The 10,094-nt window shown below is 42.1% G+C and overlaps 1 non-coding gene across 1 annotated transcript; it reads left to right on the forward strand.

Annotated features, from left to right (window-relative positions):
• Window positions 1-9,472: 9,472 nt before the first annotated feature.
• On the forward strand, window positions 9,473-9,547 carry Trnat-ugu (transfer RNA threonine (anticodon UGU)). The gene has a single exon. It is a non-coding gene; the product is annotated as a tRNA-Thr (tRNA).
• The last annotated feature ends 547 nt before the right edge of the window (window positions 9,548-10,094 follow it).

Raw genomic sequence — 10,094 nt, forward strand, 5'->3', positions numbered from 1 at the left:
TATATTGAAAATCCAAAGTATTTTCATGTATGTAGACTATACTGTTATGTCATGTCATCTTGAAACATTTATCCGACCACTAGATAATAGTATTTATCAAGATAGCGATATATTTCGTTATATCTATTTATTTCGATAATCGTTTTCTTAGGGGTACAGATTTATTTTGAGACGTCCATACTTTTCCCATTATCGATTCAATTCGATATATCGACTTACGTAGATGCGCACATTAAATCATGATATCGTTTTATTTCGAGATATCTATCTATATTGAGGAGTCTATTTATTTCGAGATATCGATTGATTTAGAGTATCGGATTATATCGAGATATCGATTTATTTTGATATACCGACACAATTAAGGTTGTCTATATATTTCCAGGTATCGATATATTTCCATGTATTGGTGTACTACAGATATCGATTCTTATCGAGATATCGATATAATTCAAGGTACCTCCATATCTCTAGTAATCCATAAATTTCTAGATATCGCTATTTTGAGAGATATCTTTATATTACGTGGTACCAATATATTTCGAGATATCGATATATTTCTGTACCTCAATTTATCTCGATATGTCGACTAGCATCGAGATTTCGGTCTATATGGTAAGCCGAAATGCGTCTAGATGTCGATATACTTCGGGATATCGAATCATTTCGGTGTAGCGGTTTTTTGGAGGTGTCGATTTATTTCGAGGTTTCGATTTATTTCACGGTGTCGATTTATTTCGAGGTTGCGATTTTTCGAGGTTGCGATTTATTTCGAGGTGGCGATTTATTTCGAGGTGGCGATTTATTTCGAGGTTTGGATTTATTTCGAGGTGTCGATGTATTTCTAGGTGACGATATATTTCGATGTTACTTGTCGACTGCATCAGCTTAGAACCTATTTCGTACAGAGTGGTGCGACTGCATACCTCAGCAGGCGACATTGATATCCAGACGATGAATTTTACCGTTTCCGAGAGAAAAGCGTGCGATGTGATGAATTGGCACTACTTCATTATGAAAACAAATGACGAAAACGTGAGGTTTTCTTCGGTTTTTCTGCCACTGCTGCCAACTTTCAGCCCACCCCCTCCTCCCCTTCCCCAGTCGTGGCGATCAGCTTTTGTGATGGGAATGGACACAGGAAAGTAATAACGTTCCATGAAATCCCATTCTAGGGACGTTCAAGGGTAAATGTTCCAGACGGTTTATTTGCATTAAGACACGCATACTGCGCATCTACAATGTCACATCTGCCAGATCGTTTCTATTGTCAACAGTGGAAAACAAAACAGCGTACTGAAGAAGCCATAGTGAGACGCGGTTTTTGGTAGACGAAATAATAGGAATACTCTAGCCATTGATAATGATGATCTAATGAGAATTCTGTTATTGTTTTGAAAGATGCATTTAAATATGCATTGAACGTAGCTCCAAATTATTTTGAGAATTATAATTGCGGTATTATGAATCTACATTGGAGATTTTGTAATGCAAAACATTTCGATCTGAGAATACTTTACGTGATAGTACGGCATTGACCTTGTGTGTCATTAGGGTAAAGTTAATTTGCCGCCATTCACATAAAATTTATCCGCCATTAACATAAAATCTATTTTTCAGCGTACTGCAATAAGGACTCACTTCAGATGATTGGACAATTAAAGAGAACTCAAACCGTTATTTTAATAGTATTCGTAGGTCCATTGCAGCATTTACCGTGGACAGTCCCTGAGCCTAGACTGTCAGTTTTATGTAGGGAGTACTACTTTAAAAAAGCACTCCGTGTTCAGGTCACAAGTGGCCTATCAGGACCATCCGACCGCCACGTCATTCTCACTGAGGGTGGAGGAGGAGCTGGCTCTCCCACTCGTTGTGGTAGTTTCCTTTGACTGGAGCCGCTACTATTCGGTCGAGTAGTTCTTCAATTGGCATGGCAAGGCTGAGTGCAACCCGAAAAATGGAAACAGCGCATAGGGGGCCGGATGGTCACCCATCCAAGTGCCGACCACGCCCGAAAGTGCTAAACTTCAGTGATCTGACGGGAACCGGTGTATCCACTGCGGCAAGGCCATTGCCCCTACCACTTTTTATGATATTTTTGATCGTAGTTCAGGTCTGATGGCTGGGAACAATGGACGTTTACCATGTTATGCACATTTATATTTTCACTACGTCGACACAGCTGGTCCAATTACGACCACAGGTAATGGTGGCCATAATGATCGTGCCAAGCATCCCGTGTACATTAGTTACACCCAAGTGTGTGGGCATCACAGCATTCGTGACATTTAAATTTGTTACTTCTTTACTATTATACTCGCAATAAATTTTGCAGACAGTATCCGCATATGACGCTGAATGTACCTACAAAATTATATCATTGTACGACACATGTTTCGGGAGATACGTCATAAAAACTCAGGACAAGGCCAGACGCTGCATAGTACGGACGTGGACGCACAGCTCTAAATAAATGCCTGGTCAACACCAAGCTTTTCCGCTAGTCATCTATAAAGATAAAAAATCCCCAATATTGTCTACCAGCGTATTTTTGAAAAACCTTTATTTTGTCATCCATTTTTTTCCTGTAAAAATCGTAAAAGCCGTGCATCATTGTGTTTTTAAAAAGCGTTTCTTATTGTCATCTCTTTTTATGTATTTTAAACCATCTATCGCTTGTGTAACCTGTGGCTACAAGTCCATTCCCTTTATGGTGTAATCGAAATAATAAACAACGCAAAAAAGTGTGGGTCAATTTCTTCCTCATTTTTCGGAATTTCTGATAATAGTAAATCGATGGCTCTTTGAGGGCGTGGTAGGTACATACAAGAGATTAGTGTAAGATTAGAATTTGGGTTAGATGCAGTGCCAGGAGGTTTTGTTTCTATCTGGCTAGCTTCAGAGTACTTCACCATCTACTAAGTGATGCGTTTCATTGTGAATGGTGTGTTCTGTGCTAGGTCTACCCTTTTACTGCACAATGCTGTTCCTTCGATGCTATTAAAACCAGGATGTTATCAAAATATATGCACAGTGGCAGACTGGAGTCTGCAGAAATATTTCCAGTGGTGGGGAGGGGGGAAGGCGGGTCGGGGCTGGAGTGCATGATTCTGAAACTGGCACTCTGTGTACAAATCAGCTGGTCAGTTACGAGGTGCATCAAGCTACAAGACCCTAACTCTATAAGCGCTACAACTGGTCAAAGCTAAGGTTTAGCAGTATTGTGGAGAATTCTTATCTGGAAGAGTATGAGTATACTGTAACGAATAAAAACTCTTTACTCCAGATTCCAGGGAGGGTTGGGGGCGATGGGTGAAAGTGCCCTTTTGCCTATCCTCCCCTCCCGACCTCCTCCCCTCCCCCTCCCCTTCACCCTCGCAGACGCCAATGGCTGGCCCGTTCATTTTGAGAACATCAGAGCTCCAGTAACCTTTCTGAGAAACTGTTCTTGTTGTCCTTGTGCGTCAATCTTACCACTCAGAACACCAGTGGGAATGTTGGTTATCGCTGAAATAACTGGTTTTCGGCTCTTATCAGTTTCCCAACCCTTCTTTAAGCTAATTGTTAAAGCCCGTCACAATACCAGTTCTTGTAATAACCGATTTTCAGTCTTTTATTTACATTATTTTCTCTAGTAAACGTAGAAATCAAACAAAGATTAAACAATTTTTACTTTCTCAGTTTCTTGATAAATGGAATCAAAATGTCAAATTAAATACCCTTATGATGACCTGCAGCCGTTCAGAACGAAATTAGAATTATATTAATACCGTCAGCTGCTCACGTGTGTCGATATATATCAACGGCGACAGGTGACAATGTGTGCACGTCTGGGACTCGAACGCGGGATCTCCTGCTTACATGGCCGGTGCTCTGCCCATCTGAGCCACCGAGGGCACAGACGATAGTGTGACTGCAGGTACTATCTCGCGCACGCCTCCCGCGAGACTCACATTCTCACCTTGCATGTCCACACACTACATTCGTAGTGTCCCACACCGACACACTCATTACTCGTGGAACACATTCTTACCAAGTCCAGTTCGGGGAATACGTGTGCATCTTCACAGAAGAAGGTCATGGCTGGTATTGCCAGAACCATATACTTATATTGATATGGACATGTCTTCCACGAGGAATGAGTGTGTTGGAGTGGGACTCTACGACTGTAGTGTATGGACATTCAAGGTGAGAATGTGAGTCTCGCAGGAGGCGTGCGCGAGATAGTCCCTGCAGTCGAACCATACACTGTGTCCTCTGTGCCTCAGATGGATAGAGCGTCTGTCATTTTAGCAAGAGATCCCGGGTTCGAGTCCCGGTCGCGGCACACATTTTCACTTGTCCACGTTGATATTTATCAACGCCCGCGAGCAACTGACGGTATTAATATAATTCTAATTTCTTTAAATTAAATAGTCAAATAAAACTTTGTCCGATCTTCGCTGCTGGCGAGTGCTTCTATACTACAGAAAACTGGCAATATTATCCTACTGATTATAGTTTTTAGAAGCTCTGCTCAAAAATTATATTGTAATCGGTTATCACAGCACTATGCAGGCATTACGTATAGTCCAGCGATAAAGAGTGAAAACTGCGGCAGGAGAACTCTCTTTTTCGTTTTAATTTCTCTGTTTTTAAGGGCTAAAAGCAGATAACGGCATACTACGTAGACACAGCAGCAGATCAGGCACTTTCTACTTTTATCCAGAACTATGAATGATTTGTTAAATTTTAACTTTTTTCCTTGTATGATGTCGCAAGTCGACCAAATCTAACTTTGTTCTTCACTCGTACCGCATATCGTAAAATACTTCCAGACTTCCAGATGGTGCCATTCTATGTTACAACTGACGTTCGACAACAGCGAGAAACTGTGTCCAGTCTCGCGCTCTGCTTGTATAACAGGCACAGTATTGTCTCGGCAATGTTGGACCAATCCATTTGTTGCTCGTTTCTATCAGCAGTGTTATTAAAGTGGCATACATAACTTTTCCCATTTTTTTCTGTAATAACGCCGTATTTCAGTGCTATGGAAATCTTACGAATAAAAATTACTCGTCTTTTTTTAAAAAGGTTTATTTGAAAACTAAAAATTTTACTACGACATCTGTGGCTAATTGATATATCTGTTTTTACGTGGTTATCAGGAAAAAATGAAAAGATACTTGTTATAATCGAGAGCAAACAAATACTGAAAGACATCGGTTATTCAGAACTAAAATACCCATGTCGTTTTAACTGATCGGTTTTTCTATCTATAAACTGCAGTGTCGCCATAGAAAAGTGTGTCGCTCCATCAATGTCCATAGCAACTTTGAGATATGTGTTTATGCGCAATATCGGCAAATGGAAACGCGAAGAGGTAATAAGCACCTGAGCGATAGAATTTATTTCACAGTCAGAAAAGTCGAGTGACAGGCAAGACTGAATCACTGTAATAGAAATTATATGGAAAGCTGTGTAAAGGAAAATTTCCAGTTCTTTCGTGGATTCCAAAATTGAAGCAAATTCCGGGACACCAAGGTGACATAGTCTTATACGGATAGTATTCCATGACTAACGTAATTGGCCCATATACTGTACTGGTATACGGATAATATTACACGACTAACGTAATTTACCTGAAATAATTTACAAACATGTTACTGTAACATTCGCTACTACTCATTACGCTAATTCACCTTCAGCCATTAAGCGCAAATCTCAGTTATGATACGTGCGCCAAACAATAATTTATCAACCTAGTAACTCAAGACAACTACAAACGATCATTGTGTGCAAAATAAATAGAACACTTCATAAGAAGAACATGACGGGTTTGAATCATTCCCACCGCAAAGGATGAAAAATTCAGGCTCGCACACAAGACCACTTGATAACTAACCAGAAATTCAGATTAGTTGTAGCTTCGGTGACAATCGCCTTTTTTACATTTTCCCCGTAAACTAGATAATTATGAAACGTAAGCAACTACTGTAAAATATCTGCGGCAACGGCCTTGCCGCGGAGGTTGCATCGGTTCACGTGGGATCACCGAAGTTAAGTGCGTTGTCGGGCGTTGAAGGCACTTGGATGGGTGATCATCCAGGCCGCCATGCGCTCTTGCCATTTCTCGGGGTGCACTCAGCCTCATGATGCCAATCGAGGAGCTACTCGACCCAATAGTAGTGGCTCCGGTCAAAAAATACCAACATAACGACCGGGAGAGCAGTGTGCTGACCCCCGCCCCTCCTGTTCGCATCCTCCACGGATGATGACACGGCGGTCGGATGGTGCTGTCCCAGTAGGTCACTCGTGGCCTGAAGACGGAGTGCTTACAAAGCAAACTACTCTCCAGTGGATGGCCGTACTACTGAGACCTTGATGCCTGGCATCAATAACAGATGGCAGCACAAGAGGTTGGCTTACGCCTACTGCCGAATTTTGCGATCTGTCGTAAGCCTGCGTAAGCACGTAGGGCCTTCCGTCTTAAGTGCAAGCATATCCATTGCGTTTTCTGTCAAGCGACTTGAGTGGAGTATTTCATTATTTCTGAAATTTTATAGAAATGTTTTTCGTTGTATATCCTCACCATCGGTACTGAATTTACTGTAAAATTATTTGCTCACTTTTCGGAACTTCCGTTCATAGTAAATCGATACTATTTGAAGCCGTGGTAGACACGAGTCTAGTGTGCTTCACCTTCAGCACCTTCTGTGTCAGTCTCGGTTAATATGTCGCTGATTTCACAACGAACAGTTCGTTGTCTACTGAGTATACTGTCTGTTGCACGACACTATCCCTCCCACGCCGCTAAATGTAGGTCGTCGGCAAAATATGACTGCAGTGGAACAAGGGCGTCTGCAGAAATTTCCCCAGGAGGTGGCGGTGGCATTGGTAGTGGTGTGTGTGTGTGTGTGTGTGTGTGTGTGTGTGTGTGTGTGTGTGTGTGTGTGTGTGTGTGGAGGACTATTACTATGAAACTCACACAGTCCAGACCGCCAAGGAAAATAAACCTTGAGATTTGGAAAGAGTGTTGATCTTATACCGCTTATACTGCATATTTCAAAATTCCACCTCTAAGGGGGAGACGCAGGACATGAAAGGATTTCTGAATCATGTAGCTATTAAGGTAATTTTGAAGCTAGGCATACGAACATTTGTATCTGGTTTCTAGGTCAGAAATAAAGAAATATGTGTTCCAGTATCTTTGGGAATTTAACCTCTATGAGGTGAAATAGTGGATGAACATTTTATTTTGAGATAAATAATTATGGAAGAACTATGAAAGTATTTTTAAGGCTACATCTACGAAAATTGGTATTTGACTTCAAGGCTACAAATAAGAAAATACGTGTTTCGGTGTTTTTGGAAGTTCAACCCCTAAGGGGATGAAATAGAGTGAGCTGGTGCGTTTCTGGCGCCAGTTTCCGTCGATCGTTGTTTCGATCTTTGAGTCGCGGTCCAGAGGACACTGCTCCCTAAGCGACTGTAGTAGTTCTCTGTGCAGCCCAACATCGGGCTTACCACGCTTACACTGGACACAGTTGCCAACAAATCGCCTGCCATCGCGATATAGGTTGGGCCAAAACATGTATTCCTGAACTCGGTTCAAGGTCTTGAAGAACCCCAAATGACCCCCGTCCGCCGACTCGTGGAAATATCTGAGTGCCATGCTAACTCGTTCCTGTGGAATACAGACCTTCACTTGGCCACGGTTGGCTCCCCCTTTACACAAGAGGCCCGCACGAAGGCAACAGCTAGTGACGACGTCGCCATCCACAAACTGCTGCATATTCGGTCCCCACCCGGCGTCCTCGGCCTGTTTGCCGGCTAAGTCGAAGAAGAAGCCGGGTGTCTCGGAGAGAAGGAAATTCACCCCCAGATCCGGCTCCACGTTTCTGAAAATGGTTCATTATGAAAGCATTATGAAAGCATATCTGACAATTCGTATTCGGCTAATCTGTTACAATTTTTAAAAACTACGTGTTTCACTGGTTTTTAACTTCGAGCATAAGGGGATGAAAATTTTAATGAAATATTTATTGCGTTATATTAAAATATTTTAAATCTGCATCTACGAAAACCGGTATTTCACTTCTCAATTAGATATAAAGAAATATGCGTTATACAAACAAGAATACAAACGGCTTGATTAACAAAAACCTTGGACCCCAGCTGTCAGCATTGCTTTTTGGTCTTTCAGCAAAAGACCATGCTTCAACGGCGTTAAGTTTAGAAAAGTTTAGAAAGTGTTGCAGTTTATAAAAGACATAAAAAAACGATTAAAGAAAAAATGCTTTGCAGACCATGAACGGTCTAAGTAAGTAAAGAAGCGGATGATAAGCTAGCTCTTTATGCAAATAAGTTGGTCAGTTTAAGTTCCGAGACATGTCATGCAGCAGGAACGGAATCCTGTAGTTGCTACGATTGGCTAAAGGAAAAGTTTTGCAGAATCACGCGAAATCACTTCTGCAAGTGGCTGAGAATCTCGTAATGAATAAAAATTCTGTACTGAGAATTCCAAGGTGGGAGAGGCGAGATTCCTCCCCCCCCCCCTTCCCCCTTCTCAGAATCCTATCCTTCTTTACCTACAGCAAAAAATAAATAAATAAATAAAACTAGAGAAATTTCTACTGTGAAACTATTTGCATACAAGAGAACGGCCATTAAAATTTAACTCTTCAAAGTTTTAAGCCCTGGCCCGTTCGAAAATTCAATTTCTTTGTAGTTGCATTTTTTAAAGGTGTACTTGTCTAGACTCCTGGAACGGAAAGGTTTTTTTTTTTTAATCCGTGCTTTACAAAAGTTTCTACAGTCCATTGTTTGAAGCAGTGTCACGGCTGCCATGAGCCGCGCGGGGTACCTGCCATGTGTCCAACGCCTTGTCACGGTTCGCGCGGCTCCCCCCGTTGGAGGTTCGAGTCCTCCCTCGGGCATGGTTGTGTGTGTGTTGTCCTTAGCATAAGTTACTGTAAGTAGTGTGCAAACATAGGGACTGATGGTTCAAATGGCTCTGAGCACTTTGGGACTTAAGATCTGAGGTCATCAGTTTCCTAGAACTTAGAACGACTTAAACGTAACTAAATTAAGGACATCACACACATCCATGCTCGAGGCAGGATTTGAACCTGCGACCGTAGCGGTCGCGTGGCTCCCGACTGAAGTGCCTACAACCGCTCGGCCACATCGGCCGGTCTATCATGTATTCTAGAAGAGCTGCACGGTCGTCAGTGGCGCCTGTTCTTTCTAGAACAGTTACTATCTTCATATCTATGGTTAAACGTCACCCAGCCATTGACCTTCGTCTGTGCGAATGCGCACAGGCTACCGGAAATCTTACGGGAATCGTCACCTTAGTGTGAGCCAGTAATGAGTGGATGGACAAATACCTATTAAGTACATTACGTAATCGGATTGTGGGCGGTTCGGGGTGTGAGTCTCACGGGAAGCGTGCGAGGGATAAATTCCTGCAGTCGTGCTGTTCATTTGTGCCCTCGATAGCTCAGATGGATTGAGCGTCTGCCTTGTAAGCAGGAGATCCTGGGTTCGAGTCCCAGTAGCGGCACACTTTTCAGCTGTCCCCATCGAAGTATATCAACAACACCTGTCGGCAGCTGAGGGTTTCAATTAATTATCAGTTGTGTAGGTGATTCGATGAACCCTTTGCCAGGCACTTAAATGTGTTTTGCAGGGTATCCATATAGATGTAGATGATAACTCGTCCCGTGTCGCACGTGCTCAAAAGGATTCATACTGCAGAATGCATGCAAACATACTCACCGAAAATACGGACGAATATCAAGTGCAGGCTGCCGAGTGCTGCATATCCAGCTTAGACAGATCGGCTTTTCCTGCCAAGAAGAACAGGAAGTTGCTGTCTAGGAACAATCAGAGGTAGAGGAAGGGCTGATAAATACTCCTTGAATTGCAGACTAAACGTAAATAACGAAAATACATTTTTGGTAAAAATTGGTCAAAACATAATCGTTTGCCCTCCGTATTGGATTAGCTGTTTTGAATATTGAAAATCTGACTTCAGATTCGTTTTCAGCGACATTAAGAATATATGTGTAACACTCAGTTCATGCAAATCGAAGTAATAATATAACTAA

The sequence above is a fragment of the Schistocerca gregaria genome, unplaced genomic scaffold (assembly GCF_023897955.1).
Source record: "Schistocerca gregaria isolate iqSchGreg1 unplaced genomic scaffold, iqSchGreg1.2 ptg000224l, whole genome shotgun sequence".
In the NCBI taxonomy this organism is placed as follows: domain Eukaryota; kingdom Metazoa; phylum Arthropoda; class Insecta; order Orthoptera; family Acrididae; genus Schistocerca; species Schistocerca gregaria.